This window comes from Humulus lupulus, chromosome 4 (assembly GCF_963169125.1).
Source record: "Humulus lupulus chromosome 4, drHumLupu1.1, whole genome shotgun sequence".
In the NCBI taxonomy this organism is placed as follows: domain Eukaryota; kingdom Viridiplantae; phylum Streptophyta; class Magnoliopsida; order Rosales; family Cannabaceae; genus Humulus; species Humulus lupulus.
The window spans coordinates 158,846,614-158,874,079 of record NC_084796.1 but is presented as its reverse complement, the minus strand read 5'-3'; the positions used below and the strand labels follow the sequence as shown (position 1 = coordinate 158,874,079).

Here is a 27,466-nt window from a genome sequence, read left to right as displayed (position 1 = left end):
TTATATTTTTTTAAATAAAACAATAGAAATATAATGCACAAATACGTTTGGTAAGTTCAATTTGGTTTTTTATTTTTTAAAACTTTTAATAAAATTTTGAAAACAACTTTTTTATACTTTCATATTTTTGAAAACGGTGTTCCTCTCCAACCTTCGCATCGCAGACTCTAGTTTTCCTATTCTTCTCAGAGACTCCATTGTTATCTACTCTACTATCACTTGCTATTAGCTTTCATGGCCACTTCAGGTATCATTTTGTCCTCTCCATCATATGAACGACTCATTTTTTTCTCAATCGATTTCTCAATAAGAACATTTTCTCTCTAATATTTGATATTTTGTATTTGCATTGTAAATGTTCTTGAATCCATATAAAAATGGCGTACTGACTAAATCGGATTCTTAAGGGTTGGATTTTTCTAGTAAGGTATGAATCTATTTATTATTTTTTAGGGATTAGGTTTTGTGCTACATATTAAGTGTTTTTCTAATATGGGTTTTGATTGTTTTGCCTCATGGTCATGGATTTCTTTCATTTAACTTTTGTGAAAAGAGATGATATTGATTGTATGGGTTTTGATCAATTGTTAAGATTGTAGCTCTTTTTCGAATTAGTTTAGTTGTTTTTGCAATTGGTTATTTGTTTTGTGTTGTGGGTTCATTGAGGGCAATACGGTTGATTATTGTAATCTAAACTTGCTTGGTTCAACTAAGAGAAATTTGTTGTTGAGACAATCTTTGTGTTTATGCACTTAAGGTGAGTATAGTTTTATTAGCATTATTTCTAAGACCAATCGGTTGAGATGCATTAGTACATATTACTCAGTATGGTTTTCTGACTGTGATAGAGCATAGAGCATAGAAACTTGAATAACAAATTCAAAATGGAACTCATTGGGAGTTATTATTGAATGTTAATTGATAGAAACGACAAGCCAATTGCTAGAATTAGGCCAATTTAATTAATTGTTAACCTTAATATAAAATTAAATCTCTTTAACTCTGAATTTAAATCAGAAGTCAAAAGGTTGCTTATGATACTCACCTTCTAGATATTTGGGGAGAGAAGTTACTCTATGAGTTTGGAATCTGACCAAAGGCTAGAGTCTATGAAACATTAGTAATGTTTAAGAATCATTTGGTACTATTGATATTCACAAGCATCATAATAGTTGAAATCATAGTCTGCAATAATAAAACTGATTTTACTTTCTCGAGCCACCTGGTCAATGATTTGTATTTGCTTGCAACTTTGTTTGTATCTTGTACTTCACAATTAGATACTCAATATTTAGTTGATGTATACTTTTATGGGGTCTCAAGATAAAAGAATCTATGGTGCCATACAATACATACATCATGAATCATTTGGAGTTTCTCTTGATATTTGAAAGAAGAAAGTTGTTTTCCTTAGCTGGAATATAAAATGTTCCTTGACTTTTTTTACTCTAGGTGTAATACAATTTATTATATCCTAGTATTTTTCAAACAACCGACTCTTTTTCTTGAATTTTACTCTTAGCAACTATTGTGTTCACTTTCTATTTGATTATATTGAAAGCCCCAACGACATTCTGTGTTTTAGGTTTTTGATAGGTGTTTACAACCAATGTAATTTCTCAAACATGTTTAATTTAGTAAGAACTACATAGGAACTATGTGAATAATGAAGTTATGCATTACATAACTAGGATGAAAGAATGCTAGTCAATAAGACCAATCGTTGGAGAAAAAATTGCCAGCAAAATTTTTGATAAAAATTTAATTTCTAGCTTCTCCTTGGGCTTAAGTGACAAAGGAATATAAGGGCTTTCTGCTTTCTTTAATTACTGTTTGCTGGAAAAACACTGAAGTTCCTATCAAATACTTTGTTTAGTAGAGTCTAGTTTAATTTTTGCACTTATTTTTTGTCCTCAGTTTGTATGTTTCTTATCGAAAAACACAAAGATGCTTTCTTTCATTAAACTTGTGAAATCTCGGTTTAAAAGTTTCAAAACTAGTTATCAGCCTTCAGTGAATCTTATTTGTTGTTCAAAGCTTCGAGCATCATTTCTGCTATCTAAATTACTGGAGTTTTTTTTTATATTTAGATAGCTTATCTAAACATTGAGGTATGTTTCTAATAGATATTTAAATCTTTCCATTTTGGAGGAATGCATTGAGGGAAGATATGTTGAGTTGTTGGCTTGCTATCTAACTCTAGACCTACTATAAAGCTATACATGAGTTTTTCAAATCTTTGTGTTTTGCGTGTGTTCCAAATAACCAATTTTTTTTTTTGTCAGAGTGTCCTAACATCAACTCAAAAGACTACTTATTTGAAACATGCAATGTAAACTTTCATGCTTACATAATGTAATGAAATCATTCTTGTAGGCCTCTTAAATTGAACTAGATATTTTTTTTCCTATTGTCTTGGTGAGAAGCTCTTTCCATACAATCATATATATGGTGCTTTGTTAGTGGAGTGACCATATAGAAGCCATTATATTGTGTAATTTTCATTTCGTCCCCTGTCTTAAAACATCACTTGAAGTTAGTCACTAAATTATAACTAGAAAAATCTCAAAAAAAAATTATATGGTATCTGAAGTTGATAGCACGTGAGAGGATTTGCACTCTAATGATTAGTATTACCTTGGTTCTTGGTCTGTTTTTTTCTTCTATGATAATATATGGAACAAGCAATACTTGAGATAAGCATTGCAGCGGCTACAAGTCTCAGGATGACATAGAACTTCTTAGAAGCCAAGATAGAATGGTTTCTAAACTTCAGTTATAACTTGGTAGTAGTAATTGTCTAATTGAAATATAGTATTTTCTAGTTATGTTTACAATGAAAATTTTATATTCGTCAATTATGAAATGTGGAGTTGATGTCTCAGTATCAAAACTTTCATGATATATGTTGTAATCTAAACTTGCTTGGTTCAGCTAACAAAAATTTGTTGTTGAGACAATCTCTGTGTTTATGCACTTTAGGTGAGTATAGTTTTATTAGCATTAGTTTCAAGACAGACAGGTTGAGATGCATTAGTACCTATTACTCAGCAAGGTTTTCTAACTATGTTAGAGCATAGAGCATAGAAACTTGAATAACAAAGTCAAAATGGAACTCATTGGGAGTTATTATTATATATTTTACCCTGCAATGATAGTTCAGCTAAGAAATGATCTACATCATGATAGAATATATATATATATATATTTATATATACATATGTATTTATATATATACATATATAATATGTATACCTTTTATGTTTTTTGGCGTGTGTTTTTATTTCATTTGACATTGTATTATTTTGTTAATTTAATGAATATATGGATACTCTTCAGTGCTATTATTGGAATTACTTACTTGGTAATTATAACTAAATCAGCTTTTCAATTCTACTAATGTTATGAATGAAATCTATTTAGAAAGTTTAATCTGTTTAAATTATGTTTAAACATGCCTATGCAATGTTGTTTATATTATAATTTTTAATAATGATTTTTTATTTTTGTTGTATTTATTTTAAATATTTTATCTAGTTTGTTCATGATCTGGTTAGTTTCTGGTGTTGTTTTGGGATAGCAAATATATGACATAAATCTAGTTTCTAATTGTTGTTCTTGAAATGGCTGTTTCTTTAGGAATAATCTTGTATTTTCATTTAGAATTCTTATTGAATCCTTAGGTCTTACCTAGATGACAGATATTGATAATGAAGTTCTTATTATTGAGAACAATGACGAGGCTTCTGTTTGGACTCAAAGGCATGAAGAAATTTTCATCGAACTTATTGAAGAAGAAGTTTTAATGGGAAATAAGATTACCACAACATTTACAAAGCAGTCATGGAAATATATAAAGGAAGAGCTTTGTGTACGAGCAAAAATAAATTATAGTGATATGCAACTAAGGAACAAATACAATCAATTAAAGCAAAATCATAGGGTTTTAAGTCTTTACTGAGAGAGACTGGTATGTGATACAATACAGTGACTGGAGAAGTTAGTGCGACTGATGAAGTTTGGTATAAACTTATTCGGGTAAAAATGATTTAAAATGGATTTTATGCTTGTTTTATTTTAATAGGTATTGGTATATTTTATCAATATAATTTCATTTCATGTAGGTTAGCAAATATGCTAAAAGATTTAGAAAGAAAGGTTGTAAGTTTTATGAGAAATTATGCACTATCTTTGCTGATAGTACTGCAACTGGTTCCAAAGCTCATCCTTCAACTCGAAGTCCTTCTAATGTGGACATAATAATGATGATGATGCAACGTCGATAAGTCCTTCAACTAGGAATGAAGAAAGTGGTTTTGATGAGGATGGTAGTAAGAGAAGAGGTAAATCAACAACCACTTCGAACTCCCGATCAGTAAAAAGAGCAAAGTTCTCATCATCTTTGGCAGATGTACTGGCAACATATAATGAAACTGCAAATCGAAAGACAGAATTGATAGAGAGATCAATGGAAACATCTACTGTTATATTATTTTAAATAATATAATGTTAGATTAAATAATGTGACATAATGCGATTTGTCACACCTTGTAACATATTCTTGAGAATCACAAAAATTGGACACATGTGTGTGGCAAATGTGACATATTTTGGAGTTACAAAAAAAAAAAAAAAACTTATAACTCCCAAATATTACCCAATAATGTGTAGATTTGATATTACACATTTTGATTTGAATTTCTCAAAAGCCATAAGAGATATGGCTGTTAGAGATGTGATTTTAACTCCCATAATGTGTATGGAAGTTACAAAATCAAGTGGGAATGAATTTGGAATGTTTTGGCAAATTTGGAAAATTGGTTGTTGAAAAAACGACTTACGCCGCTGCCTATGTTTTTCAGGCTGCGACCCAAGAGGCAGAAAACATCGTAGGTTGCGGCCCATGTTTTTTAGGCCGCGGCTGACATCATTTTCCAAATTTCGGTTTTATCCAATTTTGAACGTTTCCAACAGCCAAATAACTCCCAAATCTCTATTTTAATTCCATAAACATTCAATTAATCATTGGTAACAGCCATGAGAGTTGGTGGAATTTGAAATTCAAAAGGTGTCTCAAAACTCTATAAATAGGAGCCTAATGCTCACTTGTGAGACACAACTTTTCTATCCATTAGAGCACTTGGCTAGAAACACCTTGAGGCTTGATAATTCTAGAAAGCATTTCCAATATCTGAGAGAGATCCCTTAGTGCTTGAGTTAGGGGGAAATAAGCTTTTGGACAAAGGTTTTGAAACTTGTTCAAGTTGGTGATCCTCATTACTCTACACTTTGGTTGTGTGAGAGTTTGTGTTTTCATTCTTTTGTTCTTCTTATTCTTCTTATTTACTTGTATTATTATAGTATTGAATTTGTAACCCCCTTCTTCTATTTTCTATTTACATATTTATTTGTATTCTTTGGTTTAGAGTTTTAGTACCTATAATTAACTTCTTTTCTCTTATTTCTACATTTACTTATATTGCTGGTCATTGAGTTGTAAACTTATTTATCTATCATCTTGTCCATTGTATTTTTTGCATAGAGTTGTAATATTTCTTACCATTTCCATTGAAATAAAATATATTCTCTAACATCTGCATTACATTACTTATTGGATGAGAGTGTTGAAGCTCTTAACCAAATTGATGGAATTAGTGGAGAAGTATATGGAAAAGCTATTAAGAAGTTTGAGAACGATGTGTCCAGAGCATTGTTTCTAAAGATGCCAGAGCATAGAAGAATAGATTGGTTGTTGAATTTGAAGTGAAAAGTTTAGACTTTGTTAAGCTATGAACAAGATGACTTTCTTTAGCTATTAACTTTAGTTTTGTTTAGCTATTGACTGGATGAGTTTGTTAAGTTATTGACTGGATGACCTTGTTAGCTATTGACTGTATGAATTTGTTTAGCTATTGACTAAATCACTTTGTTTAGCCATTGACTAGATGACTTGTTAGCTATTGACTGTATGACTTTGTTTAGCGATTGACTGGATGACTTTGTTTAGCTATTGACTTGATGACTTGTTTTGCTTATTTTGTTTTATGGTTTGACTTTGACTTTGGGTGTTTATATATATTTATATATTGAATGTAAAATTTAAATGGTTTTTCTACTATCAGGATAAAATGTATTTAAACGTTGCTCGGTTCAACAAGGATAATTTATTGGATGATTCAGATGATGAGTTTGGAGAGATTTTGCTATATTTTGCTTGCGAGGAATATAATCAATTAAATCTATCTAAGCTTGTAGATATGTCATGAAAGTGTTGCACGGCCATTGGAGTAGGTGTTATGATTTGTTCAGAATGAACAAAGATGTCTTCAAACTATTTTGTGGTGTTCTAAAAGAAAAAAATTTATTGAAGAACTCACGATATTTGTCTATTGAAGAACAAGTGGCTATGTTCTTATTTGTGATTGGCCATAATGAGCGGCATCGTGTGGTTTCTGAATGATTTCAGCACTCCACCTCAACCATATCTCATTATGTTAGGAAGGTTTTGAAGGCAATATGTCATCTATCCAAAGAACTAATTACTCCATCTTCATTTGATATAACTCCTCCACAAATTCGATTCGATCCAAGATACTATCCATTTTTTAAGGTACAAAAATTTGAATTTATTTTTTTCCTTTCATTCAATATATAATAAAAAAAATCTAATAATTTATTTTGTATTGGAGCTATAGACGGGACTCATATTTCTGCGCATGTTCCAATTGATGAACAAATACCATATCGAGGTCGGAAAGTAGATACAACTTAGAACGGTATGTGTGTATGTTCATTTGGCATGAAGTTCACATACGCTGTCTCTGGATGGGAAGGATCAGCTAATGATGCATAGATTCTTCTAGAATGTGCCACAAACCAAGACTATGGATTTCTAATGCCGCCCCAAGGTAAGTATTTATCAAACTTATTATGTTGATTGGCATTATTTTATATTAAATATCTATAAGTAAAAACTAACATGAATTATCGTTGGATCAAGAAAATATTATCTTGTTGATTCTGGCTATACAAACATGCCTTGTTTTCTTTCGCCATATTGATGGGAAAGTTATTATTTGTTACCAGTACACAGATCTTAATCCCATAGGAAAAAATAGCTTTTCAATTATCGACACTCTTCCTTGAGAAATGTCATTGAGCGGTGTTGAAGGCTCGCTTTCCAATCCTAAAGCAAATGCCTTCATATAATGTCGTCATTGCTTGCTGTGAGATTCATAATTTTATCAGGATAAATGTATAATTAGATGTATATTTTGATGGAGGTGAAGGAAATTCTGAAGTACAGGCCACTACTTTACAAAGCACGGATGGAACTTTGACTGATAGTGTAGAGTTTAGTATTTCTAGAACTCATATACGTGAAATGACTCATATTCGTGATGAAATTGGTGATCATATATGGAGATCTAGTCGACGATAGTGAGATTGAGTAAAGACATTAGTCGATTGTTATGACTCGTTTAATACTTTACTTTAAGTTTGGACAATTATCAGTTCATACGTTTTTATTTTACTATGTAGACTTTATTGATTTTGTGTTATCTCATGAATAGATATTAAGTTTTGAAATTTGAGATTACTTGGATATTATTAATATGATATTTTTTTACTATAATTTTCTTATTTTTTATTTTAAAATAATAAATAGTGGTCACAAAAAATATTTTTATTTTTTAGTTTAGAAAATGAAAATAAAAAATAAACATTTAAAAAAAATGTTTTCCAAACAAGTTTTTTATATTTTATTTTTTAAACAAAAAATAAAAAACAAAAATAGTTACCAAACACATTTTTATTTTATAAAAATAAAAAAACATAAAACAAAAATATATTTTTACTTTTGAGTTTAAAAAATTTCAAAACAAAAATTTTACCAAACGCAGCCTATATAAATGAAGATGGATTTAGAAGAAAAAAAAAGCTTATGAATTTATTTATTTATTTATTTTTATAAAGAAAACAATAAAATTTTATTTGCCAGACCTCCTAAAAATAATTAAATATAGCATCTATGTTGGAATTTATTAAAAATAAAAATAATAATGTAATATTCTACAGTAGTGGGGCTTAAAATGCCATCATTATAATGCGTGGTTTTTCTTTTTGTCACTTGGCCATCACTATACTAAAATATGGAATTAGTGACACTTTAATTAGTAATATTTGCCCAAAAAATAACATAATAATAGTATTTTAGCTATGTTTGGGAAAAAAATATCACTATAGTTAGTGTTACACCTGAAAATTACCTGAGAAGCCAACGATGTAGACTAGGCCCACCCTGAATGAATAACAACTCTATAAATTACACCTGACCTCTCACGAGAATTCATGGAGACCCAAGCCAAGCTTAAGCACGACAAGCACCCATGCAGGGGAGAGCGTAGAATTTGGATCTTCGTGAAGTATGTAATAAATATCTATCTCGCTTGGGGTAAAGATGCCCAGCGAGGGACCCAGCTTGGGACCCAGCTTGAAGCCTTGCAGGAGGATATTGGTGTCCTAGAACTAATGCAATCTCGATCTTTTGTGTTATGATAAATGTGCATCGCTCATTGTACTAGAGCAGACATTGCATACTAGTGCTCATACGCTAAGACTTGTGATGACTATGTCATACTAGTGTGTCTTTATGTAGATGATATGTTGATTTTAAGTAATGACATGAGAGAGATAATAGAAACAAAGAGGTTTCTGTCTTCTAATTTTAAGGTGAAAGACCTAGGAGAGGTCGATACTGTTATCCCCAAAAAATGGAGATCGATGACGTAGCAATAAAGGTGACAAGTGGCAGTACATGGTCCGTAAAAGACACATTAATAAGTCAATAAATATATTGGCTCCTCAGAGTTGTGATAAAGTGATCTGGCTTAGAAGTGGTCCAGCACATCAATGAAGAGTTTTGACTGCTTGAGAGGTGTCATGACCGACCGGGTAAGTTGCATCCGACCAGGAGTGACTTTGCTGTCCAGCACTTGCATGTCCTACCACTTGAATATGTCCAGCATGCATGTGTCTGACCAGCACTTGCATGTCATACCACTTGAATATGTCCAGCATGCATGTGTCTGACCAGCACTTGCATGTCCTACCAGCATGCATATGTCCGACTAGCACTTGCATGTCCTACCAGCAAGCGCATGTCCTACCAGCATGCATATGGCCGACCAGCACTTGCATGTCCTACCAGCAAGTGCATGTCCTACCAGCAAGTGCATGTCCTACCAGCAAGTGCATGACTATCCAAGTAGAGATATGGCATGCTAGAGCAGAGTGCCATGTTAGATGAGAGACATGGCATGCTAGACCAGAGTGCCATGTTAGACGAGAGATATGGCATGCTAGACCAGAGTGCCATGTTAGACCAGAGGAGTGCGTGTCCTACCAGCCAAGTGCGTGATTGTCCAGTAGAGGTGTGTTCGACCAGCTTGAAGGAGATATGGGTCGACCAGATAGAGGAGGACTAAGTCAAGATTCCCAGAAACAGCTTCAACAAGAACCGGTCTTGGCACACGCGGGAATCTCTCATTCTTCCCACAAATTTGGTGTTCTGTTAAATTTTGAATATTTTTGTAATTTATATATAATAAATATAATAAAATATCGCAATTCTAGGGGATATCAGATGTATGATCCTAAGCCTATAAATATATGGCTTATGGGATTAGAAAGATGTCTTCTTCTTCTTTTGGGACTTTTGGGAAATTTTGGGTCTGAGTTTTCTAGAGAGAGAAAGTGCTTGCATCTGAAAGAATTCTTGTATTCTTGTAATCTGTACTGAAGAAACTCAGTTGGCTCAGTTCATCTGATCTTGAGTACAGATCTATAATCATAACTCTAAGTAGATTAGGCTATTACAAACATATTGGGGCTGAACCACTATAAAAATTGCGCTTGTTATTTATTTTCTTTTCAAACTCGTCTGTGTCGTTTTATTTCTCTTGAAGGTTTCATTGTTTTTGACGTTCTCACGTCGTTGGCCAAAAACGCGGTCAACAGATACCATTCTAGGTATCAAAGTTAGAAGAAATAGTGGGGGTTATGTTTTAAGTCAAGCCTATTATGTTGAGAAAGTGCTTGACAAATTTAGTCATCTTAAAATCAAAGAGGCAAATACACTATTCGATTCAAACCTGAAGCTTGAAAAGAATGAAGGAAGAGCAGTACTCAACTAAAATATGCAAGTGCAATAAGGAGTCTAATGTACGTCGCTCATTTTCCTAGAGCAGATATTGCATATGCGATTAATAAACTTAGTAGGTTTACTAGAAACTCAAGTATCAAGCATTTGAAGTCAATTGAGAGATTTCTTGGATATCTTAAGAATACCAAAGAATATAACCTTCACTATTCAAATTTTCCTAGGATACTTGAAGGATATTATGATGCAAGTTGGATATTGGGAGTAGAAGACAATCTCTCTACCACCGGTTGGGTGTTACACTTGGAGGAGGTGCCATCTCTTGGGGTTTCAAGAAACAAACTTGTATATCACACTTGACCATGAAAGCTGAGTTTATAGCTCTAGTGGCAACTTGCAAATATGTCTAGTGGCTTAGGGATCTCATGATGGACATCCATTTTACAGCGGATATAGTATCGACGATCTCGATACATTGTGATAGGTAAGCTACTCTTGCTAGAGCATATAATATTGTGTATAATGGGAAGTCTAGACACATAAGTCTAACACATGAGTATGTGAGACAATTGATTCAAGAAGAAATCATATCTCTCATATGTTAAGACTAGTCATAACTTAGTGGATCCATTTACAAAACCTCTTCCAAGAATGTTAGTAAGTTATACATATAGAGGGATGATACTAAAACTCTTAGAATAAAAGATTCACCAATGAAGAAAACCAAGCTCCAACCTTGTTAACATCAAGGGAAAGAGTTCAATGGGTTAGAACAAGTCATTGATAAGTGGATAGTTTCAATACTAAACAATTATAACTTCCATCCAAGATGGTTAGTGTTGGTTGCTACCGAGTGAGGGTTAAACCTAAGGATTTTAATGAAGTTTAGTTGAGTGCAACAAGAATCTCTAAAGGTAGAAAAGGTGATGTAAGAACTTCACGTATGTGAACTTAGAGGTGGTGTCGGCTCTCATGAGAGTTGAAGTTTTGTCCCTGGAAATTTCATGAAAGGATGATCATATGACCATATTAGTACTAAGCGAGAAAATTGGGAAAATGAATGATCACAAAGAGGTGTGTGAGGTATCGCTGATATTATCATAGGAATACTTGGTTCAAGCTTTTCAGCAACCAATACTTTCTATAAGGCTTTGTAGTATGTTCACTAAGATAAAGTGCAAGTCAAATGACACTTTATTTTAGGCACTAATACTATATCTGAGCTAGAGATAGAATTTTGTATCTTACCAAGTTAGGGAATGTTAGGATTGGTTAAAATACAAAGCTCAAGTGGTATTAAACAAGCTAGGTGTAAAACCCTAATGGCTTCACATAATGTAGGTGTTAAATTATACATTCTGTTGTAGGCATTTAAAAATTGTAATTTTAGGTCAAATGTGATACATTGAGGTATCTAAGAATGCCCAAAACGATTTGGAGAATTTTTTAAGGTGCTTAAGGTCACTTTTGAGAAGTTAGACCTCCTTTTATGGCATTGCATCACCTACAAGTTTGAAAATATATACGAGACATTGTACATGATGCATTGCTTGCAAGTAGGTGATGCATCGCCTGGTAGGCGATGTGTCGCCTATAGTCAAGCAATGCATCACCTGACATGTCCATGCACTTACGTATTTTAAGCTCCAAATGATGTGTTCAAAAGCCTTGATCCTATTGGTTCGACTTCATGACAGTGCCTACACTATAAAAGGGGTATTAGAGTTTTGATAGAATTGTTCACTCTTTCAAATCTCTCTCTAACCCCTCTTTCTCTAGCTTCCAAGATCGTAAATTTTCTCAAAGAAATTCATAAAGAAAGTGCTTGTCTTTGTGAATTTTAAGGCTTGTTCAATTCCAATTCCCTTTCATGCCAAAGAAAGACTCAAACATCCATGAAGGGCTAGGAAATAGAGAATTTGGACAATGATACATATCATGCATAAGCCTTGGTTTTGATTTCTCCATTAAAGGATTCAAGTGGTGTTCTACCTAGGGTTTGAAGCTTGCAAGAAGAACAAAGAGTTTGTTCTACAACTAGGGTTTGCATTTCTCCATCCTAATATTTAATAAGTCTCTGTCAAGCGTAATTGTGTGTAGACTCTTATTATGTGAAACCATTAGGGTATTACACCTAGTTTGTGTAATACCACTTGAGCTTTGTATTTTAACCAATCCTAAGAGATACACATTTTTTTTATAATATAGTTCCACAACTGTATAATTGGACATTATTTTAACCCATCAATCTGTGCCATTAATGAGGAGTCCACTCCAATACCCAAAATGTGTAATCCGTACCCTAGGTGTCCTTTCACTCCATACATGAGGCATCTTTTTCCTATGCTAATGATCACAATCCACGCCTCTTGGACTTTGACCATTGGATTACTCTCAAGTGCCTCAGTCGTAGGCATCAAGAAAAGGGTGGAGCTGCTTCCACCCCAAGCTATTTGAGTGTTGTTCGAGTATATAACTTCAACAACCGCTGTAACGCCCTACTAATCTAGGAACATTACGACGTGTGTTTAAAATAGTGCTAGACTCGCTAAACGAGTCATTTGGAATAACATGTGATTAAAGTAACTAATGGATCAAGAATTAAAAATTTTGGTCAAAGAAATAAACATTTTTATTAAAAGTTTCGGTCTCTACATGGGATCCCAAAATAGAAGTTTAAAAGTTATTTATAACTCAAAGGATTACAAAATAAGCTGACCTAAGCGGCAAAATAGGGTCCAACCCTAGTTCCTCTGTGATACCCCGGTCATGGCAGTTGAGCAGACTTCATATGTACATTCTGCCCCTAAAACTCTCCAACTCATAGCTTGCCAAGCTTCTCCTTAACCTTACCTACACCACATAACACTCGTGAGCCAAGGCTCATCAAGAAAACTTAATTAAACAAATTCATACTGTCAATAGAACATAAACAATATGCTTAGCAGTAACAACTGTACTCAAGCAGACACATTATCCAGGTATGCGACCGTAGAGCCACACAAGTGCATATCAGTCTTCTATTTATTCAAGTGGCACTCGAGCTGGATGAGTGCATACCATACTCACAGGGTGGCCTACCCATAGCGACATGCATTCTACACGCATAATGTCGACCACGGCTCATAAGCCGAGCTTTCCAATCATAAGTAATTCAGCATATAATTCATTTATCACATAATCAAATACAACGCATTCACATATGATTAATCAGATATTCATAAGCATAATTATAAGCATGCTCGTTAATAGGGGCCCGAGCCCTACTCACATCCAGGGTGTAGTTTTCTTACCTCAAGTTTTGTACGAATGACGATATGACCTCAAGTGCGATCTCGATCCCTGTAATGCCCCAGATTCCCTATTTTGGTTTATGGCCGGATTAGTAGGCCGGGAGGGCCATAACTGTTTAATTATGCCATTAAATGTGTTTATGCATGTTTATGAGAATTATATTATCATATGATGTTAAATGCATGCATGTGAGTCCACAATTTGTTTACAGGGGTATTATGGTAATTTGGCCCGTTGAGGGTATAATTGAATATTTGTTGTATGTTAATGATATATTGTGAGACCACATTATAATGTGGATTGGTTCGAGAATTTCAACATGAGACGATCCTTAAACATGATTTATCGGTTTGGTCATAACAGGTTTGAGCTCGGGGCTCGGGGTGAGTCTCGGGGAGATATTAAAGGTTATAGCGTTACCGGGGATTTTAAGGTAACGGGTTATGAAATATTGGTGTTTGAGGATATTGAGATTAGCGGGAATTGGGAAGTGTTAATTATAATTAACGGGTTTAGCGGAATGTACCAATTTTGCCCTTGGGGTGGCTTTGGAGGCTTAAGATGACATAAGGGGTATTTTGGTCTTTTTAGGGGTGGATATATATATGATGTTTGATAGCTGAAGGTTGTAGAACAAAACAGAACAAAATAGAGGCTCTATTTTCTTTTCCCGTACACACCACTTCCTCCATTGCTTTCCTTGGGTTTTGAGTTCTTGGAGGAGATTCAAGCTAGGGAAACTTAAGGGCTGGATTGGAGACTTGTGTTAGCTTGTGTGGAAGGTTCAAGACAAGTTTCAAGGTGAGTTTTGGCTATTAACACAGCTGGTACTCTGTTTTTGTTTATAGTTTTCAATTCATGTTCTTGATGTGGGAAGTATGAATCAAAGGAGGTTTTTGGTGTTAGTTGATTGGGGTTTGGTGTGAGTGAGATAAGGATGTTGTAAGGGGGTTTAATTACATGTTTGGAGGAGGTTTTATGATGGTTTGAGAGGCTGGTTTGAGAGAAAAACGCACAGGGGGAAAATCTAGTTTGTGCGTGGGCTAGTTACTGAACTGGGCTGGGTGCCGCGGCACAGCTTTTGTGTGCCGCGGCCCATGCGTGTCTGGCAGATGGGGCTTGGGGGCGTGCCGCGGCACGACTTTTTGGGGCCGCGGCCCATAAGGCCAAATTTTTCTAAAAGTGGTTTTTAGCTTAGGGATTCAAACCATAGGCCTCGGGGTTGGACCTAGTACCCGGTTGGGTAGTATTTGAGGTCTCGGGGGCTGGGATTTGGTTGGGAACCCTCAGTTATCATTTTTATTGATGAATCCTATATTTTGGTTATGACCAGGTGACCGTCGAGGAATTTAAAGGTTGATCGTTCTCAGGGGTCGTTCATATAATTATTCTCACTCGAACCAGAGGTAAGAAAACGGTGTTTGAATACAGTTGCACCCTGTATAGGTATATGACATGCGTGGTTTGATACTTGAGGCATGTTGGTTGATATACGTGGACATGGATCGCATATTAGGTGCTGCTGAACGTTGTTTACCTGTTTGAGACACTGACTAGTCAGGGACCGACTCTAAAGTCGAGAATCATGCATTGAATGGCTCTATAGCATTAATGCCAGACCGACCCTAGGGTCGAGGAACTTATAAGAGCTTGCCTGGTCTACGACCAGATGATTATAGCCAAGGTATATGACCCCGGTGACTGTTTGACACAAGGCTAAGGGACGTTGTCCATAGTTTCGACTCTAGAGTCGTGAGGAAGGTTATGTTGGTGACCAATCACCATGCACCTGTCCTGAACGCACGTATGAAAGATTCACCTATCAGTTAAGCCCTGGTGACCCTATCGTCACATGGCTAAAGGGAGCGATGCTCATTATTGTGACTTTTCGCTATTGTCACCTATTTGTGGGACTGATAGTCCTGAAGGGTTAATATGATCATTGTTGATATTATATCATGTTTTGTTATGTTTTCTTGCTGGGCCTTGGCTCATGGGTGCTATGTGGTGCAGGTAAAGGAAAGGAAAAGCTTGGCCAGCCTTGAGTGGAGAGCTTGGGCGATGTGATGTACATACAGGGCCGCTTGACCGCCACGGTCAAGGAGTTCTCAGAGGGACTAGGGGTTTACCCTATTTTTGCCGCTTAGGCTGGCGGGGATTGTATATTTGGAACTGTAGCAACTCTTTTGTAACATGAACTATTTGTAAACATTTTAAAAAGGCTCATGAGCAGTTTATTTACTTAATGAAAAATGCCCTTTCCTTTTTACTGGTTTTACACCTTAACCTATTAATGACACCTAGATCACGTTTTTAACCAAAGGACTCGGGTAGCGGGTCAAATTTTCGGTTCACCGATCACCGTAACTGTTCTGGGGTAACCAGGGCGTTACAATCCCGATCCTTCTACTACCGGGGCGTATGCTGTCGCTCAAGGCATTGTAGTAATTTTGACATCTCGGGCTATCATAGAGTTCAGCCGTCGGAGGAACCTCTCCTTCCTAGTCACATCGATAGGAACCAAGTCCAAAGGAAATTTGGCTATTCTGTCAAACTTCAGGGCATATTTTGTTACTAACATATTTCTTTGAACCAAATTTTTGAATTCATTTGCTTTCCCAACTCTCACTGTATCATTATAGTATTTTTGATTAAACACATCTCTAAACTCTTCCGAATTTATTGTGGTCACATCCCTAGTCTGGGACACCACCTCCCACCAAATTCGGGCATCCTCCTAAAACATGTACGTGGCACATGCCACTCTCTCATTTCCTACCACTATCTTAAAGTCTAGGATGGGTGTGATCATGCTCAACCACTGCTCAGCCTTGAGTGGATCTATGCTACCCTCAAAAGTCGGAGGGTGCTTGTAACGCCCTGGATAGCCAAGACCGTTACACTATGTGTTTATAAAGGTGCAAGACTTGCTAATCAAGTCATTTAATTCAAAACGTGTCACTGAACTATAGTTGAACTAGGGTTAAAAGATTTTGGTCTCAAAAGCTGCATTTCTTTTAAATAAACATTTTCTTTTTACATGGGATCCCAAAAGCAATAATTAAAGACTGTTTACAAAAGATTCAAGATTTAAAAACAGTGATTAACCACTCTAAGGAAAAACATATAGATAAGCATTTCTCGTCCTGTTCCACTCCTCGACCGTGATGGCCGAACAGCTGACTACGTACATTCAGCCCTGCAGCTCTCCATCTCAGGATTGATCCAACTTGCCTTTGCCTTTACCTACACCACGTAGCACCCGTGAGCCAAGGCCTAGCAAGAAAACACAATAACAGAGCATAATCATTCAACAGACAATCAGATAACTCATACTGCATAAGCATGTACTCAACAGTCTAAGCATTCATGTCAATCAAGTATTCAGCATACCAAATATATCATTTCATATCAAAAATCAATTCACATATGATAACTAGGGTTAATGCCTTAGGCCGCACCCTCTATTTATCCCACTGACTCCGGCCCGCTTAAACCGAGCTCAGTGAATATTAAGCTGTCCTCACCTACCAGTGGCCGAGCCGCGCCCTGTGCGCAAGTATTATTTATGGCACCCTTAGGCCGTTTATCACATGTCCCATGGCATAATACCATCTATGACATCATACAGATATAGGGAGCTCTTAGTCCCATCACAAACACATAACCGGGTGTAGCTTTCTTACCTTTTGATTCGCTAGCTTTGTTCAATATGATCCTCAAGCACGATCTCGTTCGAGCCCTAGCGTACACCTAGTCACAGCCATAGATCGGAATCATCACCAAATCTCAAGTCCAAAACCTAACCTCGGGACCAATCCCGAGCCCTTGGGAAGCCCTAATTCCACCAAACGGGGTGGTGGATTCAAACCCCGAACCCTCGGGCAAAAACCCTTGAAAATAACCCAAAAACCCCTTTCTGGAAACAGGGTAGCACTACAGCGCTCTAAGGAGAGCGCTACAGTGCTAAAAATAGAGCCTAAAATGCCCCAGACCACATAGCCTAGCGCTACAGCGCCCAATGACTAGCGTTGTAGCACTAGTCACAGCACAGCAAACCCTGCCTTTTCCTCCTTTGATTTTCCCTGAGCCAAACCTTACCAAAACTGTTCCAAACTTTAACCAAACATAAAAACAAGCCTACCAACATCCTCCACTCATCCCAAACATCCCAACCACACATAACTCAATCACATGCACTATATATCACAAAATTCACCATGGCTAAACCTAAAGCTCAAAATCTCAGCAAAACCACAGAAATCACAAAGCTTAAAGCTAGAGCTTCTTACCTTTGATGGATGAGCTTAGCCTAGGTTGTCTCCCACTCTTGCTTAGCCTCCTACTCCTCAAATCTTCAGCCTCAACTCCCTAGAATTTCCAGAGAACTTTGCTTAGAAAAACCAGCTCAACACCAATACTAGGAACTGACTATTAACCTCAAAATCTTACCTCAAATGATGAGCAACCTTAGCTAGTTTCCCCAACCTGATCAAGACCCCAGGTATACAATCTCAGCCTTAAGCTCCTTTGGATTCTAGCCTCAAATCTCCAGAAGAAATGATGAAGAAGTCCCAAACCATTCTTGAAAATTACCCTATTTTTCCCTTCTTTCCTTTTCCTTCCTTTCCTTCTTTATTTTTCTTCTTCTCTTCTTTTAACTTCCTTCAGACTCTAGACTTTCCTCTAAGACATAAAGCCTAATAACACTTATCCTTTATAAGCCAAATGACCAATTTGCCCTCCCTTAGTTCCTAAGCCTTTAAATCCACCTAGGGGCATTTTGGTCATTACACCCAATTCCCGCTAATTCCTCGAGTGTCTCTAATATTTACCGATTACTTCCCGTCACCTAACTAACCGCCATTTATATTCCTCAATATCAAAATAGACTCCAATATATTCTCTAAATTCTCAAAAATACCCCCAGACTCGCCCCGAGCCGGGTATAAATCCCTACTGTGACTTTTTCGCTGAACCGCTCACTAGGATCGCCTCGAGTCACAGATTACAAATATATCCACATAATAATGTGGTCTCATCAATTTATCACAAATATATACAATTATGCCCTCAACGGGCCAAAATTACGATTATGCCCTTCTAACCTAATCAGGGCCTACATGCATACCAATACACATAGTCATGCATCACAGATATTCAAATAATCATATAACATGCTTTTAAATCATTAAATCACTTATAATCCAGTTATGCCCTCCAGGCACACTAATCAAGGCCCTTAAGCCTTATCACATATAAGCCTTATCGGAACCTGTTGCTGTCTCAATTGGAAAAATTTTCTTCCTGTCTCTGTAATGTAGCTTCCATTTCAGTATATGTTGCCAATTCTCAGGGGCTGGCGGAGGGATCTGACCCTGGTCATTATTTCTGACCTAACTTTCGGCGTCGACTATCTCATTTGAATTCCCTGGAAGCATACTTCCAAGTCTGTCCTCCGCCCCTACTAGATCCTGTAAAGGGAGGTCGCATCCTCCTGGTATCTCTTATGGCCGTGTTCTTGCGCCAGATCTTGTTTTCAGCACCCTCTGTAGTAAGGGTCCTTTCTACTAACTGGGCGTATGTCGTCGCTCTAGGAAGTGTAGTAATTCTGACATCTCAGGCTAGCATAGTGTTCAACCCTTAGAGGAACCTCACTACAACAATTTGTAGTATATATTACATTAAAAAATAGCATATATTTAGAAGTGCTATTAATGATGGGTGATTAAAAACACACTGAACATTATATTTTGGCTCCATATGAATAAACCTCAGGCGCCAAAATGAATTTTTTTTTTTAGTCTCATCTGCCAAATTCCCTAAATCTAAGTTACCCGAAAAATTTCTCTCAGCCTCCATCTCTCACTCTCGTCTCGTCTCTCCGCCTCACGAAGTCTCACTCTCGTCTCGTCTCTCCGCCTCACGAAGTCTCCATCTCTCACTCTTGTCTCATCTCTCCGCCTCACGAAGTCTTCTCAACTCATCTCTGCCTCACGAAGACACGCTCCAGAGTGGAGCTCTTTCTCCGCCTCACAAAGTCACGCTCCAGAGTGGAGCTTCTCTGCCTCACGAGTTCTTTCTCTGCCTCAAGAAGTCACGCCTCACGAAGTCACGCCTTCCAGAGATCTATCTCTGCCTCACGCCCACTATCTCAGATTCGTTTCTCTCCTCGGCTTACATCTTTTTTAAGGAACGATACCATATGATTCATCCCTCTGCCTTCCAATTTGCGGCCCTTGGGTTCCTACTCTCCGTGGGTGAGGAGTCTGTGTTCACAGGTGCTGTCTTACATTGGGGTCATCTGTCGTGCCATTTTTCTGGGCCATTGGGTTCATGTGAGGTGGCGTGGTAAAGGGTTTCTTTTTCTCAATCATCTCATATGTTTTATTTAAGAAGCTAGGTCAGTTGGGAGTCTCAGAAGTGAGCGATTAGCCAATCTGATTGGGTGTTGCTGCGAAGGAGATGAGAGGTTGCTGGTGGCCGATTTTATGCCCCATGAAACTCTCGCTAAGCATCTTTTTCACTGTAAGTTACTTTATTTCTTTATATATATATATTTATATGTATATGTTTGTACATACTTCCGCTTCGTTTCCTTTTTATGGGTGATAATTTATTAAATAAAGCTAAAATAACTGAAAGTGAAGCTGGGAAGATGTATTTGGTTATTGTTTGGCTGAAAAATGCATTGTAGGTTTTTGACTTGTTCAAAATGACTAAGACTGAATAAAATTGATGTTTCATTCAAGATCTTTGTTATTAAAAGGTTTTTCATGGGACTTAAAAGTGAAATATTGGTATTTAATTGCCTTGATTGCCCGAGTACTTGCTTGTTTATCATTTTGGAAGTGCTATTGATGGAAAGTAGTGCTTATGAATTGATATTTCTTCTCTCAAATAAACCTCTAATGTTCATTCACGACTCAATTGAATTGAATTTAGCTAAGAATGATTTTGTGATTTTTTTTGGATAGTTTGTTTCTTATGATTGCACTGTTATAGGGGATGCTACCAGTGAAATGGGCCATGAGATTGAGGGTGGCTTTGCATCTGACACAAGCTCTGGAGTACTGTAGCAGCAAAGGGCATGCATTGTATCACGATCTCAATGCCTACATGGTTTTATTTGATCAGGTAACAATGGTTTCTTTGATATATAGTTTTTATTTTTATTTAACACTTTTAATTAAAATAATTTACTATTGAGTTGGCTGTGATCAATTATCAGCCATTAAAATAATGAAGTGTCATGTGATTATAGAATAATGGCAAGAAACTTGTTATAAAAATTGATGTTGAGAAGGTGGGATTGGTATTTGATTTCTTAAAAGGTTTTGGAGGGAAGGGGAGATGCTAAGATTACAGGGGGTGTTAGTTTGGTAGCCTTTTTAGTAATGGTAAATGGAAATTGAAAGACACATGAATCTGCAACATATTTTGGATTCAATTCCATATTTGTTTCAGTTCCTGTGTTCCATTCTCAATATTCTACTAACATATTTAGCTTTGTTATTTAGAAAAATAGCAAAAAAAATTTATGGTGGGTAATGTTACACCCTCTATTTTTTTTTTTCCCCATTCCTAGCTATCTTCTAAAAGTATCCCCCTGATATTAAAAAAAATTATAATTTTTTCTTGCACTCCCTTTATTTTTTTTTTTGCTCAAGTCTCTCACTCCCTTTAGATATTAGGCATTGCTGAGCTTATAGTGAAAACATTTTGAATTTCATCTTACAAGATATCCAATCTCACATTGTCAAAATATTGCTGTTTGCAGGAGACCAACTATGTTCCGATTGCGAGAGGAAACAGAGTTGTCCTAATGATTAACGGGTAGATTATGCTAATTTATTTTCATCTATGTAAACTTATAGATGTGTGTGCGACTTGTATGTGTGTATTTTTTTTTATCAGAATCAAATTGTGAGGCTAAAATACGTATGAATGTAGAGATGGTTATTAAATTACTATGATGCATCCTCATTTGAATGAATTATAAAATAAATGCTAATTCATTGCAGTTTAGGTGCCACTCCTGTGATGGAACTGATGATTGCTTCTAGAAATGCAGTAGCAAAGTTGCAACTGGAGCATGGACTGGCAGTTGATAGAGTGTATACAGGATCATTTAGGACTTCTCTTGATATGGCAGGTCTGGATTTAGAAAGAAAGTAAGAAATAGCTTATCGATAAAACATAAGAAAAATGTTCTCATTGTTATCCTTGTCAGGTTTCTCGATTTCCATCATGAAAGCGGATCAAGCTATTTTGCAACTTTTGGATGCTCCAACTAAAGCTCCAGCTTGGCCTGTTGGTGTTGACGGTCTGTATTATTCTTTTAATATTGTTTTATTCATTAGGTTTTAATATATATTTTTCTAGCAAAATAAATCCCACACACACACACACACAATTTTATATATTTATCTTGCCCCCAAAAATAATTTGTACCCTGTGAATCCTCGAAAAAAAAAGTCCAAGTTTTTTTTTGAGCTCTGTAGCTGTCCTTGCAGGTAGTCATCCACCACCCAAGATTCCTGTTCCAGTCCCTCCATCTCGTTCTACAAAGAGTGATGAGGTATGTTCACTCAACAACAATAATAATAATAAACAGGTGGTACAATAACTTGGGATTTGAATTAGGAAAAGACCAATTTTGTTAATGCAGATTTTTTTTTAAGTGGCCGATACATGAGGTTCTTTAAATAATTTGGCACCATAGTTTGAATTGTAGAAGCTACGTTCCATATTATCATAATTCAAAATAGACAAATAAACTTGAACCTTTAATTTGATATGGTCCATGCTCATCACTTATCTTTGCCTTTTGAATGTCACTAACTGTCAAACTTTTTTGAATTTCAATGGATGTCAACTATTACCATGTTACAACTGGAGTTCTGATGGCCTCAATTAATAATGTAATTTTTGCATTCTTTTCTAGGGATTTGCATTGGTGTTTGTTTTCCTTATGTATCATAAATTAGAAGGGTTGTATTAGTTTTAATCTGGCCACCTTTCTAACATTAAAATCTTGTGTACATTGTTCGTTCTTCCATCAAGCATAATGACTAGTCTTTTCTTATATATAAGATTACTGCTATCCCTGATAACTTTAGCTACAAGATTATAGCCTGACTTTCTATATTTGTTTGCTTGTTTTATTAGTCATTAGGTCGGCCGCTTCAGCTGAGTGAAGAAGGTCAGATTCTTGAGGCGGTTATTGAAGCAGCTGCAAATGCAGTAATCAAGATCGTGGATAGTTTGAATGAGTGGGACAGTAGAGCAGGTGATGGTGACTGTGGGTCAATAGTGAGTGTTATCAATCTGTCTCTACTATCTTATGCTATTTATTGTTGGGTTCATGGTATGTTGCTTGTTATACTCTTATTTTACTTTCTTATGTGCAGATGTATAAAGGTGCAGCTGCGATATTAGAGGACTTGGAAACGTGAGTCTTATTTTACTTTCTTCTTCTTCTTAAAATTAAAGGAAAATATTAGAATAGAAAGATAATATTATTGTGTTTTATATAATTGTTAGGAATCTGAAGGAGAAGAATTTGACTTTATTTATTAATCTAATATTTTGAAGGATTATTCCAGATTAGAGTGGATATTTCTGGGTTTCTTTCCTTGTAAATCCCATGTTCTTTTCCTGTTAGATAATTCTTTGGTTTCTCTTTTTTCTTCCACTGAATATATCTGGATGGAAGACCAAAGTCTCTACCAAAAAAAGTTCAGGCTTTTGCTTGGCTTCTAACTCTTGTAAATTGTATGTGTTGAAAAGGAGGTTGTTCTACCCCGTGTAGACCCGTTCTTGATGTACTTTTTTTTTGTAAGAGCTGCAATGAGACGGTGGATATAGATATTTCAAATGTACTCCCAAAATATGCAAGATTTGGTTGGGTTCCAGTTTTGCACTCAAGCCAGGCTTAGGGAGTTTTTGGGCATAAAAGAATGATAATATTATAGAACATAATAATATTAGTACAACAACGTTTGGAAAGATATTTAAATTTCTTTTCTTTTGTTGAGTTGGAGATATACTATATATGTAATATTTTTTTTGTTATGTTTGGGCTCTATTTTTAGATTTGGGAGGATGTAGTTCTCTTTCTTGTAGTTTTTCTTTTTAACATAATTTTCCCCCCTCATTTTAGAAGTAGAAAAGATCTTACACTAAATGGTAGGGGATAACTAATTAGTTTCTGGTTTCTATTCTTAGTTATCCTCTGAATGATGCTGCTGAAACGGTGAATGAAATCAGATCATCTATTGGAAGAGTTATGGGAGGAACAAGCGGGATCATGTTCTTACTTCTCCTAATTTTTATCTTGATTTAGCTTTCCTTTCTTAATATGATTAGTCTCAGTTGAATAACTACCAAGACTTGTTTGCTTGTTTTTTTCACTAGATATAGTATATTTTGTAAGGCATTTTATGCACAATTAAAAACAAGCACCCGGTCAGATGTCACAACAAAGAAATGTGAGATGATTGCATACTGCAATAGTAACTAGCCTTAGCTCATCTTGACTTATCATTTTCTTATTCCAGGGGCTGAAGCACTCGAAGCTGCTATTGCCGCAGTTAGTAAATATGGGGGAGCCAGTGCTAGCTATCGCACATTGTTAGATGCCTTAATTCCAGCTTCAACAGTTCTCCAGGAGATCATTATTATTGTTATTTAATTCCGGGTTCATTCTGTGGTTTTTTGTGCTTATAACCCTTTTCACATACAGAAGTTAAATGCTGGGGAAGACTCTATTACTGCTTTTCTCCTTTCATTCGAAGCAGCTTTGGCTGGGGTTGAGTCAACCATACACATGCAAGCACAGGTAAAGCTATTTCTGATCCTTTTGCTTTTGCCTTTTTTTTATTCGCCTATTGCAATTTGTTTTTCCTTTCATTAGCATCATTTACCTTCCCTCTTGGAGATTTGGCTTCTACTAACAAAAATAACAATACAAATTCTTTGTTTGGATCTTCGATTTTACTAAGGAAAAACTTTGAAGGAGAAAAGATGGATGAAAATATTTTAGACTTTTCTAAATATATTTAAAATTGTTTTAAATATTATAAAATTACACTACATTTAACTTTTATTTTTCTAAAATAAAAAACATTTTTAAAATTTCTTGTTTGAATCCAAATACAATAAAATAAAATGTTTAGCATTCATCATTTTTTTCCTTCCTAAAATCTAAGATCCAAACAAAGATTAAGGGAACATGGATTCTACAAAGGAAAACAGTGGGAAGACATTTCCTTGTTGGATTTTTATCAATAAGAGGCTGGCAAAAACTGAGAGCTCAAAAGAAAAAAAACCACATATTTTAAACATCAGGAAAACGTTCTCAGGGTTCTCTATTTTCTGCTCTCAGTTTATGCTATTTCATTTTCTGCTTGTATTTCATTTTTTTTGTTGGTCATGTAAGGTAACTAAGAAAGAGAAATAATAGTCTTGTTGTGAGGAGTCTATCAATATTCATAGTCAACAAATTTGTCACACTTGAAGAAAGCTTTATCATATGGATCCTAAGCTAATGCATTGTTTGTGTAGGCCGGCCGGCCAACCTATGTGCCTGAGGAGATACTTGCATCGGTTCCAGATCCAGGAGCAATGGCTGCAGCATCATGGTATAGAGCAGCAGCTTTAGCTATTAAGGACAAGTGCCAGCCTTTGTGATTATGTGTACGCCCTGCCCCTTATGCGTCGATGATCAATTCGTGCTCCTTTTTTTGGCTGCAGATCAACCAACAAAATCCTTTTCTTTTTCTTCTTTTCTTTTTGCTCTTTGTCATTTATAATTTACGGTCTTAACAATTTTAAGCTTTCTTCTTTTCTTCTTTGCTCTTTGCTCTTTGTCATTTATGTCTTCATGTGGTTTAATGATTATTTGTATTGATTTTTTTTTATTTATTTCAATATGCCTTTAGATTTTGGATATGTTTTCACACGCATCTCGATCTTCTGTTGTTGTTCTCTTAGATCCTGAAATTTTATATTCTTCTTGCAAAGAGAGCCAGAGAGCGGCTAAAAGGACAAAGTACCTGAGAAAATAAATTTCAGATAGCATTTTCTTTTGATTATTTTTGTTTGTACATTTGGCTAAGGCCATAGGTTTTCTCTTGGGAGTAAACGAACCTCTTGAACTTTTGAATATTCATTTGTGCTCCTTACTTCTTCCTTTATTTGGTGCCAGTTTTCCTCTTTTTTTTAACGACCACTATGATCTCAATTAGGTTTCCAAGCATGCTGTCATAAATACGATTTGTAATGGCAATAATGCACCATCAAAGAAGCATGGTATGGGTAAAGGTTTAATGACAGCATGGCAGGCAATTAACCCTCATGCTGGAGATAATTCTACCAGCATCGATTGTGCCAGCGAAGAAACGGGACCATCAATTTCAAAATCCGGTTAAAAAAATCCACAAATAAAGCTAGGGTTCAGTAGTGTGATACATATTCACCTGTCTGTTTACTTTTTTTTCTCTTGAATCATGATTATGAAATATCTAAGTAGACTTTGTTTTCATCTTTCAAATCTGTTGGTAAAGTTTCCACCAAATTCTGTAAAGATGAAGCAACCTTTCAGTATGCAACCTTGGGACTCATCTCCAGAGATTGTCAAGAAGCTTTTTAAGGTGCAAATTTACCAAAGATTTTGCTGTTACCTTATTTAATGAAGTCCTCAGTTAGAAGCATAATGCAATGTATTTGGTAGATGCTAGATATCCTCTCATTTGTTTTTTTTGTTTGCATGTTTTGACGTCTTTATAATTATCAATATGCTCATGAAAAAAGATTGTTGTGTTAGTTAATACTGTTTTATAATCCTTCTGATAGTCTGACTCTGTTTAATTTTGCAGATTGTTCTTATTATTGTCACTTGGTATGTGTGTAAAATACAAGAGCTATAATAAAATAATGGTTCAACGTGGCTTAAAATCAATAAAATCATTGAAGAAATTAATCAAATAAGTCTAATTATGGATTCAGAATCTTGTAATAAAATATTTTTCTCTTCAAATGTTTGTAGTTACTAATGTGTCGTTTTTTGGAAAGGAACCTATTTTGATTTCTTAACTCACTTTTATAATAAAGTATTCTAAGTAATCTATGTATAAATATATATCACAGGCTACTGGAGTTGAATTCCCACCTTGAGAAGAGAGCAGTGTACCATTCTTTACTCCACCCCAGACCCAGCCAATAATTTCTCCTGTTACTGAATACAATGATGCTGCTATTGAGGCCTCTTTACAGTCTGATGCTTCAGGCCTCAGGTACTGTCTCGATGACAACTGACTTTTGTTTGTCATAAACATTTATTCAAATTCTTGGTACTTATTAGGTTTTATTTTCTTATATTAAACACAAGATAGATGCAAAATAAATTTCTAGCAAAGACTGGTTTTTTTCTTATTAATAAATTGGGATATGATTCTCCTTCCACCCATGTTTTCCTGGACATGTTCAATATAATTGAATTTTTATGTGGGAGATACATCCTTTGATGCGTAATTGTACTTCAGATTTGCAACGGTCTGACTCATGTAAATGTAATTATACTAATAAAATTGAAGTCAACACCCGATCATTGAACTTGTTCAAGTAATATTCTAAGGGAAAAAATGTGGTAACCACTTAACAATCCTGCTTACAGACCTAGGTATTGGCATTTGATTAGAGTTTGTCGTGACTCTTTTTCGGTTCCTTATCTCACCTTTAAAGGACAATCACCACCAAAGTGTTACCTTATTAAATTATCATATTTTTTTCTTAGTTATTTAAATTAAGGGTGAGGAAATACCATTATATCACTACCACATCAAAAGTTGACGATTTTTTTATCTCAGTTGTAAACTTGAAAAACTTGGTTATGCATCTTGTGATCACTGCAAAATTGTTCCGTGCAATTAGCTTCCTATTCAATATCAAAGAATTCATATTGTAGCACTTTTTTTAAATTTTCTTTATGAACATAGCTTAGCTATT

At 35.6% G+C, this 27,466-nt stretch overlaps 1 pseudogene; it reads left to right on the top strand.

The window, feature by feature from the left end:
• LOC133830929 (putative 3,4-dihydroxy-2-butanone kinase) lies at nucleotides 1–25,384 on the top strand (annotated as a pseudogene).
• Nucleotides 25,385–27,466: the final 2,082 nt, after the last annotated feature.